Raw genomic sequence first — 17,402 nt, forward strand, 5'->3', positions numbered from 1 at the left:
TAGCCTATCATATAGTTAGGCCCAGGCCTTTATAGCCTATCATATAGTTAGGCCCAGGCCTTTATAGCCTATCATATAGTTAGGCCCAGGCCTTTATAGCCTATCATATAGTTAGGCCCAGGCCTTTATAGCCTATCATATAGTTAGGCCCAGGCCTTTATAGCCTATCGTATAGTTAGGCCCAGGCCTTTATAGCCTATCGTATAGTTAGGCCCAGGCCTTTATAGCCTATCATATAGTTAGGCCCAGGCCTTTATAGCCTATCGTATAGTTAGGCCCAGGCCTTTATAGCCTATCATATAGTTAGGCTATTACACGGGGAAAAAAAATATGTTTTGTGATAACTGCACTGTGATGAAAATTTGGGGGGGGGGGAATGTTTTTCAGTTAGGGATTTTTCTTAACTTTAAGGATCGTTTGAAAAACGTTTTAACGTTTAAATGTTCACACCCCTAATGGAGACCAGCGGTGGAGGGTGAAGTTGCCCTAGACACTGATCCTGGGTCAGTTTAGCATTTTCCCCACTACTGGTTAAGGTCAGGATTGGGGGAGGGGAAGCTGGTCCTAGACCTGTGCCCTGGGGAAACTTCCTCCCGGAGCAAAGTCACAACACACTCTTTGTTGCAAGTTTCTCTCTTTTTGAACAAGGTCTCATTGTTTGTTGAAGATAAGGGTCATATTATTTCAGTCTGTGTGTGGTAACAGTACAGCGTACATCATTTAAAAAGAAGTGAAAGACAATTAGTTGTTGTTTTTGTAACATTTTTATACATTAAGGCATAATCAAATAAAGATCAAGTCAACAACACCAACATTTGGGGATTGGCAAACCCAGAGGTTATAACATTGAACTGACATAGCTTAGCTATCATTAAAACATGGAACTATTAACATAATTTAGCTAGCTTAGATATCATTAAAACATGGAACTATGAACACAGTTTAGCTAGCTTAGATATAATTAAAACATGGAACTATTAACACAGTTTAGCTAGCTTAGCTATAATTAAAACATGGAACTATTAACATCATTTAGCTAGCTTAGATATCATTAAAACATGGAACTATGAACACAGTTTAGCTAGCTTAGCTATCACTATAATATTAACAGATGCCTGGTCTTCACATGAATGGCTTTTTCTCTGCAATGTTTTTATTGAATACATGAACAATCAGAATACGGACTATAGACTGGGAACTCCAGTAACATTAAGAATAGTAGGTGAGTTTATATTCAGAATAGTGGGAGTATATACAGTGCATTCAGAAAGTATTCAGACCCCTTCCCTTTTACACTTTGTTACGTTACAGCCTTATTCTAATCAATCTACACACAATACCCCATAATGACAAAGCAAAAACTGGTTTTTAGAAATGTTTGTAAATGTATAAAATAAATAAAATCTGTCCTTTGGTGGTTCCAACCGCCGTGTCTTTGTGAGACGCAGAGTAGGTGACCGCATGTGTGGTTCCCACTGTGAAGTATGGAGGAGGAGGTGTGATGGTGTGGGGGTGCTTTGCTGGTGACACTGTCAGCGATTTATTTAGAATTCAAGGCACACTTAACCAGCATGGCTACCACAGCATTCTGCAGCGATACGCCATCCCATCTGGTTTGCACTTAGTGGGACTATCATTTGTTTTTCAACAGGACAATGACCCAAAACACAACTTCAGGCTGTGTAAGGGCTATTTGACCAAGAAGGAGAGTGATGGAGTGCTGCATCAGATGACCTGGCCTCCACAATCACCTGACCTCAACCCAATTGAGATGGTTTGGGATGATTCGGACCGCAGAGTGAAGGAAAAGCAGCCAACAAGTGCTCAGCATATGTGGGAACTCCTTCAAGACTGTTGGAAAAACATTCCTCATGAAGCTGGTTGAGAGAATGCCAAGAGTGTGCAAAGCTGTCATCAAGGCAAAGGGTGGCTATTTGACGAATCTCAAATATATTTTGATTTGTTTAACACTTTTTTTGGTTACTACATGATTCCATATGTGTTATTTCATAGTTTTGATGTCTTCACTGTTATTCTACAATGTAGAAAATAGTAAAAAATTGAGTAAGTAATGAGTAAGTGTCTCAACTTTTGACTGGTAGTGTATATTCAGAATAGCAGGTGAGTGAACATTAAACCTGACTGATTAATAAGAAATTACATTCACAAATTTACAGGCTACAATATGTGTAGGATCTTTAGTCAAGACTACATATAGCACTGATGATATTGATTATATAATAGCATGACTGAATATTACCTCATTATTACACTAATAAAACAGTATTGTCAGACACATAGCATATCTCGAGAAACATGCGTCCTAAATTGGGAATAGGGTGTCATTTGGCATGCGTACCATGGCTCTGGGGCTCACATGTTGTCTGAGGAGTCCAACGATCCAGTGATAACAAATTTAGTAGCAGAGTGGGATCCTCCGGTAGACTGACTGGCCTGACCAAGGTTGTTGCGTTCATCCACCTCTGGCCTGCTGGCCCCCCTACCTCTGTGGAAGCACAGTTCCCGCTCAGCCCAGTCAAAACTGTTCGCTGCTCTGGCACCCCCAATGGTGGAACAAGCTCCCTCACGACGCCAGGACAGCGGAGTCACTCACCACCTTCTGGAAACACTTGAAACCCCACCTCTTTAAGGAATACCTGGGATAGGATAAAGTAATCCTTCTACCCCCCCTTACCCCACCCCCCAAAAAAATGAAATAAAATAAAAATAAAAATTGATACATATTGTAAAGTGGTTATCCCACTGGCTATAAGGTGAATGCACCAATTTGTAAGTCGCTCTGGATAAGAGCGTCTGCTAAATGACGTAAATGTAAATGTTGTTACAGATCAGCTGGTTGTTCTGAGCTTCTGACAGGGTACTGCAGCTCTGGTATACACTGGAGTGAGTCTTCCTCCCAGGGATGTTGCCCTTCTCACCATCATAGCCTGTTTGTTCTGGAGTGAGTCTTCCTCCCAGGGATGTTGCCCTTCTCACCATCATAGCCTGTTTGTTCTGGAGTGAGTCTTCCTCCCAGGGATGTTGCCCTCCTCACCATCATAGCCTGTTTGTTCTGGAGTGAGTCTTCCTCCCAGGGATGTTGCCCTCCTCACCATCATAGCCTGTTTGTTCTGGAGTGAGTCTTCCTCCCAGGGATGTTGCCCTCCTCACCATCATAGCCTGTTTGTTCTGGAGTGAGTCTTCCTCCCAGGGATGTTGCCCTCCTCACCATCATAGCCTGTTTGTTCTGGAGTGAGTCTTCCTCCCAGGGATGTTGCCCTCCTCACCATCATAGCCTGTTTGTTCTGGAGTGAGTCTTCATCCCAGGGATGTTTCCCTCCTCACCATCATAGCCTGTTTGTTCTGGAGTGAGTCTTCCTCCCAGGGATGTTTCCCTCCTCACCATCATAGCCTGTTTGTTCTGGAGTGAGTCTTCATCCCAGGGATGTTTCCCTCCTCACCATCATAGCCTGTTTGTTCTGGAGTGAGTCTTCCTCCCAGGGATGTTGCCCTCCTCACCATCATAGCCTGTTTGTTCTGGAGTGAGTCTTCCTCCCAGGGATGTTGCCCTCCTCACCATCATAGCCTGTTTGTTCTCACCCAGGGCCTGGCAGTTGTACCAGTGGAGGGCGGCCAGGTTGACCACAAGTCTGATGGACAGGTAGAAGGGAGCGTCCCCGTACAGCATGGGTCTCCTCTGGGCATGCTCCTTAGAAGAAGAAGCAGCAGCTTGTCTTCTCCGATAAACACATTAGATTACCTTGAAGTCCTGTACAGGGTCGGGGGGCGTGAGGCGTGGCGTAGATCCGACAATCTGTCCCCGCCCGGCGGGTCTCAGCAGAGACGTCTGAGGAGTCCTGGCAGGTCCACTCCAGACAGTCTAGGCCGGTGGGCGTGGTCAGCGAGGAGCCATGGAAGCCGGTGCAGTGGACAAACGTCTTGATGGGGGTATACAGTATTAGTATAGTATAGTATAGTATATTAGTATAGTATAGTATTAAAACCATACAATGTTTACCTGCATACGCACACAAACACGCCATTTCAGATGTAACCTCACCTCTGTGTTGTTGAGCCACACTAAGTTGAGCAGTCCTATCATGGTTGAAGCGGCTCAGCAGGTCTCTCTTTCTCAGCTCGTCAGAGAAGCTTCATGGCTTCTGTTTCAGGGCCTCCTTGTCTCTGGTGATGCTGTAGCTGTAGAAGAAGAAGATGTCTTCTTCTTGTCTTCTGCTTTATTTCACCCATATGACAGAGAGGTTGGGGCAGAGGGCAGCCATACTACGGCACCCATTGATCAGTTTGGAGGTTAAGTGCCTATCTCAAGGACACAACAGCACAAGACAACGGCAGGACAATCCTGACCAGATTTTTTTCCCTGTCGGACATGAGCCGGCAACCTTTAGGTTTCTGTCCCAGTTCTCTAACCTGCCATTAACACCGGCTTCGACTTTGTAGTCCCCACAGTGACAGTACGTACATACCCCAACCAGAAGCCATGGATTACAGGCAACATCCGCACCGAGCTAAAGGCTAGAGCTGCCGCTTTCAAGGAGCGGGACACTAATCCGGACGTTATAAGAAATCCCGCTACGCCCTGATGCTTTCTGGTCAAAAAGAGTATGACATTGTTGCCGCCCCTAGCATTGAATGCAAGGAAAGCCTGCGAGCATTTGGCCTCCATTGATAATTTAAAAAATATATAAAAAAATAGCCAATTAGCGTTGAGCTAAACTGATTGAGCTCAACTGTGGAAAAAAAAAAGTGTCAAGAGAAGCCAGTTTGGATTTGGCTTCACTCCAATCACATCAATAGCAATACGTCATTAAACGGCTACCCGGGCTTTCTGCTTTTCACCCCCTATGTCATGAGCCCTCTCACTCCACCGGGTTACCACCTTAATGTGTTTCCACTATCTTCCACTCTGCTCATCTCTCTCTCTCTACTCAGCCTAACGAGCTCCACCTGTCCCTGCTCTGCTCGGCTCTAATTACTCTGCCAGCTGCGCTGCATTACCCACTAACCTCTCCCAGTATTTAAAGTCCCGTCTCTCAGCTCTCCTTTGTCAGATCGTCTGCAAAGCTCACACCCGGAACCTGTGTGCTCACGCTTCTGGCTCACCCTGGTTTTGTGACCCCGGACCTGCCTGATTCTTGGATACTCTTCTGCCCCAGGAAAACCAGACCTGCTTTCTGCCTTTACGACTCCTGACTACTCTTCGACCCCGGTAACTCTGACCAGCCTTCTGCCTTGCTACAACGTATTTGGATTTCCCTTGAACTGTACTTCTGCCTTGTTTCATCCGCCCCGTTGTGTCTGTGTTTCCTCCCCCCCCAGGACTTCTGGACCACCAACCACATCGGACGCACCGCTGCCACTGGGGGGGGGCACAGACCCAGCACCTTGGACGGGATAACCCCTGGAGCCTTCACTCACTCCCTACTTCCCTTCTCCCTTAAGTTTTAATAAACTTTCTGGTGTGACGCAATTGTGGTCCTCTAGTCGTCTGTCTGAACCGTGACAGTACGATCTGACCATCATGGACTCAGCGCACACTTCCCCCGACATGGAAACCGAAGAACCTGAGCAACCCACCGCCATGCTACGCCTGGAACACACTGAGAGAGAGCTAGGCCGCATGAGCGGCGACATCACCTCTCTGCTTCAGGTCGGCCACCAACAGCATCAGCAGTTCCAGCAGCACCAGCAGCAGTCCCAGCAGCAGCAACAACAACTCGCCAGGATCATTCAACTCCTCACCAACCTTACCCCAGCCAGTCTGCCCACCAGCCCTGCCTCCGAGTCACCTGCCCCGGTCATTTCAGCCGCTGCCCCCGGAACCCAAGATTGGAAACCCCGAGCGGTTCAACGGCGATTCTACCCAGGTCCGGCCATTCCTGACTAGCTGCCGACTTCAGTTCTCCTTGCAGCCAAGGACCTTCGCCACGGAGGGGCTAGGGTCGGGTATGCCATCACTCACCTGGACGGGCCGAGCTCGACTCTGGGAACAGCAGAGTTCGAACGTCAAACCCCCGCATGTGCAACCTTCGACCTGTTTGCTGAGGAGATGCTGAAGGTGTTTGACCTGGATTCACCAACCGCAGAGGCGTCTCGTGAACTGTTCAGTATTCGACAAGGCAGACGTACAGTCGCAGACCATTCCATCGACTTCCGAACCCTGGCAAGACGAAGTTCTTGGAACACACCATCGTTGGTGGACGCGTTCTTCCATAGCTTGGCTGACTATATCAAGGACGAGTTGGTCTCCCATGAACTGCCTTCCACTCTTGATGAAGCCATCGCACTGACTGTCCGGATCGACAGAAGGATACAGACCCGCTGCCGTGAGAGGGGGGCGCCAAGGTCCACCAACTACCGGCATTCGGAGAGATCCGACTGGGCTCCTGTCAGCTACTGCCACTCACCCAAGTCAGCTTGATCAGTCGGAGCCTATGGAGATTGGGCGAGCCTCTCTCACTCCTGCAGAGCGCCAGCGCCGCTTCACCTCAAACCTCTGCCTCTATTGTGGAGGTGATGGACATCGTGTGGTAACCTGCCCTTTAAAGCCGAAGCTCACCGGGCATAGGGGAGTCCGGTTGAGCTCAATGACCATCCAGTCCTCCGACCGCAAACCCTTGCTGCAAGTTCACCTCCGCCTCTCTGACTCTACTCACACCCTGGCTGCTCTGGTGGATTCTGGCGCCGAAGCCAACATAATGGACATCAAGCTGGCACGCCAACTGGGACTGGAGAACCTCCGTTTGACACCTCCTATTCCTGCCCGGGCACTGGACGGACACTTACTCGGATCGGTCACTCATGTCACGGCCCCGGTCTTGATGGGTCTGTCCGGAAACCATCAAGAAACTATCCAGTTTCACCTGCTCCCCTCTCCAGGCCAACCCCTCATCCTGGGTTACCCATGGCTCCGCCGGCACAACCCTCAGCTCGACTGGGTGACCGGGGTGATCAGGGAGTGGGGAGTGGACTGCCACCGAACCTGCCTGCTTGCTGCCGCACTACCCCCTCGGCCAGTACCTACTAACTCCGCCCCTGACCTCTCCCATGTCCCAGAATGCTACCATGGTCTCAGAGAAGTGTTTAACAAAGCAAGAGCCACATCTCTGCCTCCTCACCGACCGTACGACTGTGCCATCGACCTCCTCCCTGGAACAGCTCCTCCAAGGGGCCGTCTTTATTCGTTGTCTGCTCCTGAAAGAAGGTCCATGGAGGACTACATCAATGACTCTCTGTCCACAGGATTGATCCGTTCATCTTCATCTCCGGCTGGTGCTGGCTTCTTCTTTGTGGGGAAGAGGACGGATCTCTTCGCCCCTGCATCGACTACAGGGGACTCAACGACATCACAGTGAAAAACCGTTACCCTCTCCCTCTGCTCACCTCTGCTTTTGAGTTGCTCCAGGGAGCCACTGTTTTTACCAAGTTGGATCTCAGAAACGCTTACCACCTAGTGCGGATCCGGGAGGGAGATGAATGGAAGACCGCATTCAATACACCAACAGGCCACTACGAGTATCTGGTTATGCCTTTTGGCCTCACCAATGCTCCTGCTGTGTTCCAGGCTCTAGTGAATGATGTACTGCGGGACATGTTAAACAAGTTTGTCTTCGTTTACCTGGATGACATCTTAATCTACTCCAGAAACCTGTCTGAACACACCCGCCATGTCCAGCAAGTCCTTCATCGTCTTCTGGAGAATTCCCTCACGCCAAGGCAGAGAAGTGTGAGTTTCACGTCAAGACAGTGGCCTTCCTGGGGTACATAGTGGCAGAGGGAAGTATCCAAATGGATCCTGCCAAAGTATCAGCAGTCACGTCATGGCCAGTTCCGGAGAACAGAAAGAAGCTGCAACAGTTTCTGGGGTTTGCTAACTTCTATAGAAAGTTTATCCGGAACTACAGTACCGTTGCTGCCCCTCTCACTGCTCTAACCAGCACCAAGCAACCCTTCACCTGGACCCCAGCAGCCGACAAGGCCTTCAGTACCCTCAAGGTAAGGTTCACCTCCGCTCCCATCCTCCAGATGCCTGACGTGGACCGGCAATTCATTGTGGAGGTGGACGCCTCGGATGTGGGAGTTGGTGCTGTGATTTCTCAGTGGGCTGCGGAGGATAGGAAGCTCCATCCCTGTGCCTTTTTCTCACGTCGGTTGTCCCCCTCTGAGTGCAATTACGACATAGGGAACCGAGAGCTGCTGGCTGTGAAGCTTGCCTTGGAGGAGTGGCGTCACTGGCTGGAGGGGTCCACCATTCCATTTCTCGTTTGGACCGATCATAAGAACTTGGAGTACATCCGCACGGCCAAACGGTTGAACTCCAGGCAGTCCCGCTGGGCCCTGTTCTTCACCAGGTTTAATTTCACTCTGTCATACCGGCCTGGATCACGCAACACCAAGCCAGACGCCCTCTCCCGTCAATTCCAGAAGGATGACAACCCCTCCAAGGATCCTGTGTCGATTCTGCCAAGTCCCTGCATCGTAGCAGCTCTGACCTGGGCTGTTGAGGAACAGGTGCTGGAAGCTCTCCGTAACCAGCCCGGTCCCAGCACTTGCCCAGCTGACCGCCTTTTTGTCCCCGAAAACCTAAGGTCCCAGGTCGTTCAGTGGGGACATGACTCCCGCCTAGCTTGTCACCCTGGCTCCACCCGCACTTACAACCTGCTCGCCCAGAGGTTCTGGTGGCCCGCTCTGAGAAAGGATGTACGGGAATTCGTCCAAGCCTGCCCCATCTGCAACCAACACAAGTCGTCCTGCCAGCCCCCAGCCGGATTGCTGCAGCCCCTGCCTGTGCCCAGACGTCCCTGGTCTCACATCGCCCTTGACTTTGTCACGGGGCTGCCCCCTTCAAGGGGCAAGACCGTCATTCTCACCATAGTTGACCGATTCAGCAAGATGGCACACTTCATTCCCCTCCCCAAGCTCCCAACCGCCAAGGAGACCGCCCAGGTGGTCCTGGAACACGTCTTCCGGATCCACGGACTGCCAAAGGATGTAGTTTCTGACCGTGGTCCACAATTCTCCTCCGCTTTTGGAAGGAGTTCTGTCACCTGCTGGGAGCCACAGTCAGTCTGACTTCGGATTCCATCCCCAATCCAATGGGCAGTCAGAGCGGGCAAATCAGGAGCTCGAGAAGGCACTGCGATGCATGACTTCACGCAACCCCCACTCCTGGTCGCAGCAATTGACATGGGTGGAGTACGCACACAATTCTCTGACCTGCTCTGCCATCGGTATGTCCCCTTTCCAATGTGTTTATGGATACCAGCCTCCTCTATTTGCCAGTCAGGAAGGGGAGGTTACTTGCCCATCTGCACTTGCGTTTGCCCGTCGATGTCGCCGCACCTGGTCACAGGCCCGAGCCACACTTCTCAGATCCGTTGCCAGCTACACTACCGGGGCCAACCGTCGGAGAATCCCTGCTCCCACCTACCATGTTGGTCAAAGGGGTGTGGTTGTCGTCAAGGAACCTGCCACTCAGGGTGGAGTCGCAGAAGTTGGCACCTCGGTTCATTGGCCCATTCCCTATCATAAGAGTGATTAGCCCAACTGCTGTCCGGCTCCAACTGCCTAATTCCATGAGGGTGCACCCCACTTTCCATGTGTCTAAGATTAAGCCCGTTCATGAGAGTCCGCTGGTCCCTGCTGCGCCTTGTCCTCCTCCTCCACGGCTCGTCGATGGTGGTCTGGTTTACACCGCCCGCCGCCTGCTTCGGTCCAGACGGAGGGGTAGGGGTCTCCAGTACCTCATTAACTGGGAGGGCTATGGACCTGAGGAAAGGACCTGGGTGCCAGCTAGTCGGATTGTGGATAGGACTCTCATCACCGCCTTCCACCAACGGCATCCTGATCAACCTGCAATCCGTAGGGGCCGCCCCAGAGGGATCCCTAACCGTCCTGCCCGCTCGGCTTCCTGTCCTGTGCCTGATCCTGTCTCGGGACCTGTCCCATCTCCCGACCACGGCCCTCCGGCTTCCTCCGAGGATGAGGGCGTTCGCTGACCGTTCGGGAGGAGTTCTAGCCCTCCTCCGGCTCCCCTCCTCCCGCCCGGCGTGGTGTTGCTCTTGGGACTTCTGGGGCCGTCCCTTGGGGGGTTCTGTCATGAGCCCTCTCACTCCACCGGGTTACCACCTTAATGTGTTTCCACTATCTTCCACTCTGCTCATCTCTCTCTCTCTACTCAGCCTAACGAGCTCCACCTGTCCCTGCTCTGCTCGGCTCTAATTACTCTGCCAGCTGCGCTGCATTACCCACTAACCTCTCCCAGTATTTAAAGTCCCGTCTCTCAGCTCTCCTTTGTCAGATCGTCTGCAAAGCTCACACCCGGAACCTGTGTGCTCACGCTTCTGGCTCACCCTGGTTTTGTGACCCCGGACCTGCCTGATTCTTGGATACTCTTCTGCCCCAGGAAAACCAGACCTGCTTTCTGCCTTACGACTCCTGACTACTCTTCGACCCCGGTAACTCTGACCAGCCTTCTGCCTTGCTACAACGTATTTGGATTTCCCTTGAACTGTACTTCTGCCTTGTTTCATCCGCCCCGTTGTGTCTGTGTTTCCTCCCCCCCCAGGACTTCTGGACCACCAACCACCGGCGTCATCGGACGCACCGCTGCCACTGGGGGGGGGCACAGACCCAGCACCTTGGACGGGATAACCCCTGGAGCCTTCACTCACTCCCTACTTCCCTTCTCCCTTAAGTTTTAATAAACTTTCTGGTGTGACGCAATTGTGGTCCTCTAGTCGTCTGTCTGAACCGTGACACCCTACCTACATGTCCATAGTACCTCAATCACCCCAACTACCCTGTACGCCTGTATATAGCCTAGTTGGTGTTATTATAATGTTACTATTTTCTTTTGATCTATTTGTTAATTTTCTTACTTTATAACTGCATTGTTTGGGAAAGGTATCATAAATAATTATTTCATGGTAAAGTCACTTGTTGTATTTGGTGACAAATAACTTTGGATTTTTATTCGATTTTGATGACCTGTATCGCTGCTCCTTCAGGTGACGCTCCAGAACACACTGGTAGTTGGCTGTTGGGTTCATACTCCCAGCCCTCCTGCCTCGCCGCCCTGAAGGAGGCCAGGTAGGAGTCCAGCAGGGATGTAGCTCAGTTGGTAGAGCATGGCGTTTGCAACGCCAGGGTTGTGGGTTCGATTCCCACGGGGGGCCAGTATGAAAAAATAATAATGTATGCACTCACTAACTGTAAGTCGCTCTGGATAAGAGCATCTGCTAAATGACTAAAAATGTAAAAAAATAATAGTGCACTACTTTTGATCAGAGCCCTATGCGCCCTGGTCAAAATTATTGTACTATATAGGGAATAGGGTGCCATTTGGCACACAGTCAAACTGTTTAATAAATCTTGTGGATGAATGCATTTTATACTGCAGTGTTGAAGTTAGTATTAAGGCCTTGCAGTAATCATACCTTACACAGAAGGGATATGACTTTAGTCATGAGGAAGGAGAATTGAGAACTGTTATGTGCAGTGCATTTGACATCTGCAACAATGAATGTTTCTTCTTGTTGAAGTCTCCGTTTTTAATAATGATGATGATGATTCACTGATAATGTGCGTACCAAATTGCATTCTATTCCCTATATAGTGCACTACCTTTGACCAGTGCACTGTGTAGGGAATAGGGTGCCATTTGGAACAACCCAGGTTATGTTGCCAAAGTGCAGCAGACATCGACATGCTTCAGAATCTATTCTAGAACTCTACTGTTCCAATGTTTTCAATGTGGAGCCTTGTATAATTATATATATATATATATATATTTTTTTTAATACTTTGACATTTTCTTTATTTATTTCTACATAAACAGATGTTTCAGACTACCGAGGTGTTGTCATAACAGGCTATAACCAGGTTATAGCCATTCGTAGGTCCTGGAGTTGTGCAGGGACAGGAGTCAAGAGATACAGTTCAGAATACAATGTGTAATGTCACTATAGTGAAAAGATCAACATGCATTAACAAAAATAAGATTTAACAAAAATAAGAGGTTTCTCTACTAAAATAAGATTCTTATTTGAATAGTATTTTCCTGAGGTTTCTCCTCTTAAAAAAAAAAACGTCTAAGCATAAATACATCATCCAAGAAACAGAATTCATTTTTCACATAGTAGTAGACCATTACAGTAATGATGAACAGCAAATCAACCATTTATGTACACAGCAAGGTGTTTTAATGATAGTCAAGTGTGCAGCCTACATAGTTTTTGTGTTTTATCATTGCAATGGTTGTGGGTTGGACAGACAGATGTGGAATGGAGCAATAAGGACAGACCGCTTGTTTTGAAAAGGCATTGGAGCACAATCCCCATGACAACCACAGGGGAATCACAGGACTAGCCTGGTCCCAGAGTGGTTTGTGCCAACTTGGCAAGACATCACAAACGGACAGATCTGGGGCCAGACTATCATAAGGACAAGACGCAGCAACACGAACGTCCGTCGGTCGCACGGAGCAGGTGGCAGTCCCATCTCCTCTGACTACAGGACATCGGCTGACGTTTTCTGTTCGTTTCCAGACCATTCTGGTAGCTTAGTGGTTAAGAGCGTTGTGCCAGTAGCCGAAAGGTCGCTGGTTCTAATCCCAGAGCCGACTAGGTGAAAATGTGCCCTTGAGCAAGGCACTTAACCCTAATTGCTCCTGTATGTCGCTCTGGATAAGAGCGTCTGCTAAATGACTCAAATGTAATGTTGAATTGCCGCCGTTCATTGAAACTGATCTACTGCGCACGGCCAATGTTCGTGTTGGTCAGTCTGGTCCTATAGGACACACCCCTCAGTCTGGTCCTATAGGACACACCCCTCAGTCTGGTCCTATAGGACACACCCCTCAGTCTGGTCCTATAGGACACACCCCTCAGTCTGGTCCTATAGGACACACCCCTCAGTCTGGTCCTATAGGACACACCCCTCAGTCTGGTCCTATAGGACACACCCCTCAGTCTGGTCCTATAGGACACACCCCTCAGTCTGGTCCTATAGGACATCATAGGACACACCCCTCAGTCTGGTCCTATAGGACACACCCCTCAGTCTGGTCCTATAGGACACACCCCTCAGTCTGGTCCTATAGGACATCATAGGACACACCCCTCAGTCTGGTCCTATAGGACACACCCCTCAGTCTGGTCCTATAGAACACACCCCTCAGTCTGGTCCTATAGGACACACCCCTCAGTTTGGTGTTGCTTGCTGACTATAGGCAGCAGGTCTCCCTTGGTTTTCATGGTTTTGATCTTGGCGTGGATGGTGTCGTCCATGGCCTGCCGGCAGCGGTGGGCGTAGTGAGCCAGGGTCTCCTCCTTCTCGTCCCACGGCGGCAGGGCGTGGAACACCTAGGATAAGATTAGATACATATAATACACAACAACAAAAAACAGACACTACATTTCCCGTTGATAGATTAAGCCTAGCCTGGGACTCAAATCCAATGGAGATTCTCTAGAACTAGGCTTAATAAGACAGCGCATCATCAAAGCATGTTCATATAGCTCAGATAGAAACATTAAAAAGTCTCATAGCGGACAGTCAACAGGAATTACAAACCTCTGGAGCTGCCAGGCTCAGCTCGGCGATGGCCGCCGTCCTTGAGATGGTGTTCCGGTCGACGCCCACGCGGTCGAACGCCACCTTCATGGAGACGCTGCGTCTGAACTCCTGCAGGGCCGCCATGTACCTGGCGATCACGCCCACCACGTTCTTCACTGGGGAGAGAGATAAGAGGAGGAGTTTGTTAAACTACCAAGACTAATTCATTTATGTTTCAAAAGCTGTCTGCCCAACTCTTTCTTTTCCTGGTGAGGGATAATGGGGATGTTGACCGCCTGACAGAGGACGATGCTGTTGACCGCCTGACAGAGGACGATGCTGTTGACCGCCTGACCGAGGACGATGCTGTTGACCGCCTGACAGAGGACGATGCTGTTGACCGCCTGACCGAGGACGATGCTGTTGACCGCCTGACCGAGGACGATGCTGTTGACCGCCTGACCGAGGACGATGCTGTTGACCGCCTGACAGAGGACGATGCTGTTGACCGCCTGACCGAGGACGATGCTGTTGACCGCCTGACAGAGGACGATGCTGTTGACCGCCTGACAGAGGACTGAACTCCTGACTCTGTTTAAGGACCATCTACAGTACTGAACTCCTGACTCTGTTTAAGGGGTATCTACAGTACTGAACTCCTGACTCTGTTTAAGGGGTATCTACAGTACTGAACTCCTGACTCTGTTTAAGGGGTATCTACAGTACTGTACTCCTGACTCTGTTTAAGGACCATCTACAGTACTGAACTCCTGACTCTGTTTAAGGGTATCTACAGTCCTGTACTCCTGACTCTGTTTAAGGGTATCTACAGTACTGTACTCCTGACTCTGTTTAAGGGGTATCTACAGTACTGTACTCCTGACTCTGTTTAAGGACCATCTACAGTACTGTACTCCTGACTCTGTTTAAGGACCATCTACAGTACTGTACTCCTGACTCTGTTTAAGGGGTATCTACAGTACTGAACTCCTGACTCTGTTTAAGGGGTATCTACAGTACTGAACTCCTGACTCTGTTTAAGGACCATCTACAGTACTGTACTCCTGACTCTGTTTAAGGACCATCTACAGTACTGTACTCCTGACTCTGTTTAAGGGGTATCTACAGTACTGAACTCCTGACTCTGTTTAAGGACCATCTACAGTACTGAACTCCTGACTCTGTTTAAGGACCATCTACAGTCCTGTACTCCTGACTCTGTTTAAGGGGTATCTACAGTACTGAACTCCTGACTCTGTTTAAGGACCATCTACAGTACTGTACTCCTGACTCTGTTTAAGGACCATCTACAGTACTGTACTCCTGACTCTGTTTAAGGACCGTCTACAGTACTGAACTCCTGACTCTGTTTAAGGGGTATCTACAGTACTGAACTCCTGACTCTGTTTAAGGGGTATCTACAGTACTGTACTCCTGACTCTGTTTAAGGGGTATCTACAGTACTGTACTCCTGACTCTGTTTAAGGGGTATCTACAGTACTGAACTCCTGACTCTGTTTAAGGGGTATCTACAGTACTGTACTCCTGACTCTGTTTAAGGACCATCTACAGTACTGTACTCCTGACTCTGTTTAAGGGGTATCTACAGTACTGAACTCTTGACTCTGTTTAAGGACCATCTACAGTACTGTACTCCTGACTCTGTTTAAGGGGTATTTACAGTACTGAACTCCTGACTCTGTTTAAGGGGTATCTACAGTACTGTACTCCTGACTCTGTTTAAGGGGTATCTACAGTACTGTACTCCTGACTCTGTTTAATGGGTATCTACAGTACTGTACTCCTGACTCTGTTTAAGGGGTATCTACAGTACTGTACTCCTGACTCTGTTTAAGGACCATCTACAGTCCTGTACTCCTGACTCTGTTTAAGGGGTATCTACAGTACTGAACTCCTGACTCTGTTTAAGGACCATCTACAGTACTGTACTCCTGACTCTGTTTAAGGACCATCTACAGTACTGTACTCCTGACTCTGTTTAAGGACCGTCTACAGTACTGAACTCCTGACTCTGTTTAAGGGGTATCTACAGTACTGAACTCCTGACTCTGTTTAAGGGGTATCTACAGTACTGTACTCCTGACTCTGTTTAAGGGGTATCTACAGTACTGTACTCCTGACTCTGTTTAAGGGGTATCTACAGTACTGAACTCCTGACTCTGTTTAAGGGGTATCTACAGTACTGTACTCCTGACTCTGTTTAAGGACCATCTACAGTACTGTACTCCTGACTCTGTTTAAGGGGTATCTACAGTACTGAACTCCTGACTCTGTTTAAGGACCATCTACAGTACTGTACTCCTGACTCTGTTTAAGGGGTATTTACAGTACTGAAATCCTGACTCTGTTTAAGGGGTATCTACAGTACTGTACTCCTGACTCTGTTTAAGGGGTATCTACAGTACTGTACTCCTGACTCTGTTTAAGGACCATCTACAGTACTGTACTCCTGACTCTGTTTAATGGGTATCTACAGTACTGTACTCCTGACTCTGTTTAAGGGGTATCTACAGTACTGTACTCCTGACTCTGTTTAAGGGGTATCTACAGTACTGTACTCCTGACTCTGTTTAAGGGGTATCTACAGTACTGTACTCCTGACTCTGTTTAAGGGGTATCTACAGTACTGTACTCCTGACTCTGTTTAAGGACCATCTACAGTACTGAACTCCTGACTCTGTTTAAGGACCATCTACAGTACTGTACTCCTGACTCTGTTTAAGGGGTATCTACAGTACTGTACTCCTGACTCTGTTTAAGGACCATCTACAGTACTGTACTCCTGACTCTGTTTAAGGACCATCTACAGTACTGAACTCCTGACTCTGTTTAAGGACCATCTACAGTACTGAACTCCTGACTCTGTTTAAGGGGTATCTACAGTACTGAACTCCTGACTCTGTTTAAGGACCATCTACAGTCCTGTACTCCTGACTCTGTTTAAGGGGTATCTACAGTACTGTACTCCTGACTCTGTTTAAGGGGGTATCTACAGTACTGAACTCCTGACTCTGTTTAAGGACCATCTACAGTACTGAACTCCTGACTCTGTTTAAGGACCATCTACAGTCCTGTACTCCTGACTCTGTTTAAGGGGTATCTACAGTACTGTACACCTGACTCTGTTTAAGGGGTACTACAGTACTGAACTCCTGACTCTGTTTAAGGACCATCTACAGTACTGTACTCCTGACTCTGTTTAAGGACCATCTACAGTACTGTACTCCTGACTCTGTTTTAAGGACCGTCTACAGTACTGAACTCCTGACTCTGTTTAAGGGGTATCTACAGTACTGTACTCCTGACTCTGTTTAAGGACCATATACAGTACTGAACTCCTGACTCTGTTTAAGGACCATCTACAGTACTGAACTCCTGACTCTGTTTAAGGACCATCTACAGTACTGTACTCCTGACTCTGTTTAAGGGGTATCTACAGTACTGAACTCCTGACTCTGTTTAAGGACCATCTACAGTACTGTACTCCTGACTCTGTTTAAGGGGTATCTACAGTACTGAACTCCTGACTCTGTTTAAGGGGTATCTACAGTACTGAACTCCTGACTCTGTTTAAGGGGTATCTACAGTACTGTACTCCTGACTCTGTTTAAGGGGTATCTACAGTACTGTACTCCTGACTCTGTTTAAGGGGTATCTACAGTACTGAACTCCTGACTCTGTTTAAGGGGTATCTACAGTACTGTACTCCTGACTCTGTTTAAGGACCATCTACAGTACTGAACTCCTGACTCTGTTTAAGGACCATCTACAGTACTGTACTCCTGACTCTGTTTAAGGACCATCTA

The 17,402-nt window shown here is 48.7% G+C and overlaps 1 non-coding gene across 1 annotated transcript in view; it reads right to left on the bottom strand.

Annotated features, from left to right (window-relative positions):
- The window catches only part of LOC121573351, a 54,225-nt gene that overhangs the window by 2,897 nt on the left and 33,926 nt on the right, over window positions 1–17,402 (bottom strand). The window contains exons 6-12 of the transcript XR_006661454.1: window positions 13,594–13,751; window positions 13,217–13,382; window positions 11,008–11,132; window positions 4,061–4,197; window positions 3,776–3,938; window positions 3,562–3,729; window positions 2,827–2,939 (exon numbers count right to left, since the gene is read on the bottom strand). This is a non-coding gene — a transcript (uncharacterized LOC121573351). The remainder of the gene's footprint in view (window positions 1–2,826; window positions 2,940–3,561; window positions 3,730–3,775; window positions 3,939–4,060; window positions 4,198–11,007; window positions 11,133–13,216; window positions 13,383–13,593; window positions 13,752–17,402) is intronic.

The sequence above is a fragment of the Coregonus clupeaformis genome, chromosome 9 (genome assembly GCF_020615455.1).
Source record: "Coregonus clupeaformis isolate EN_2021a chromosome 9, ASM2061545v1, whole genome shotgun sequence".
Classification (NCBI taxonomy): Eukaryota; Metazoa; Chordata; class Actinopteri; order Salmoniformes; family Salmonidae; genus Coregonus; species Coregonus clupeaformis.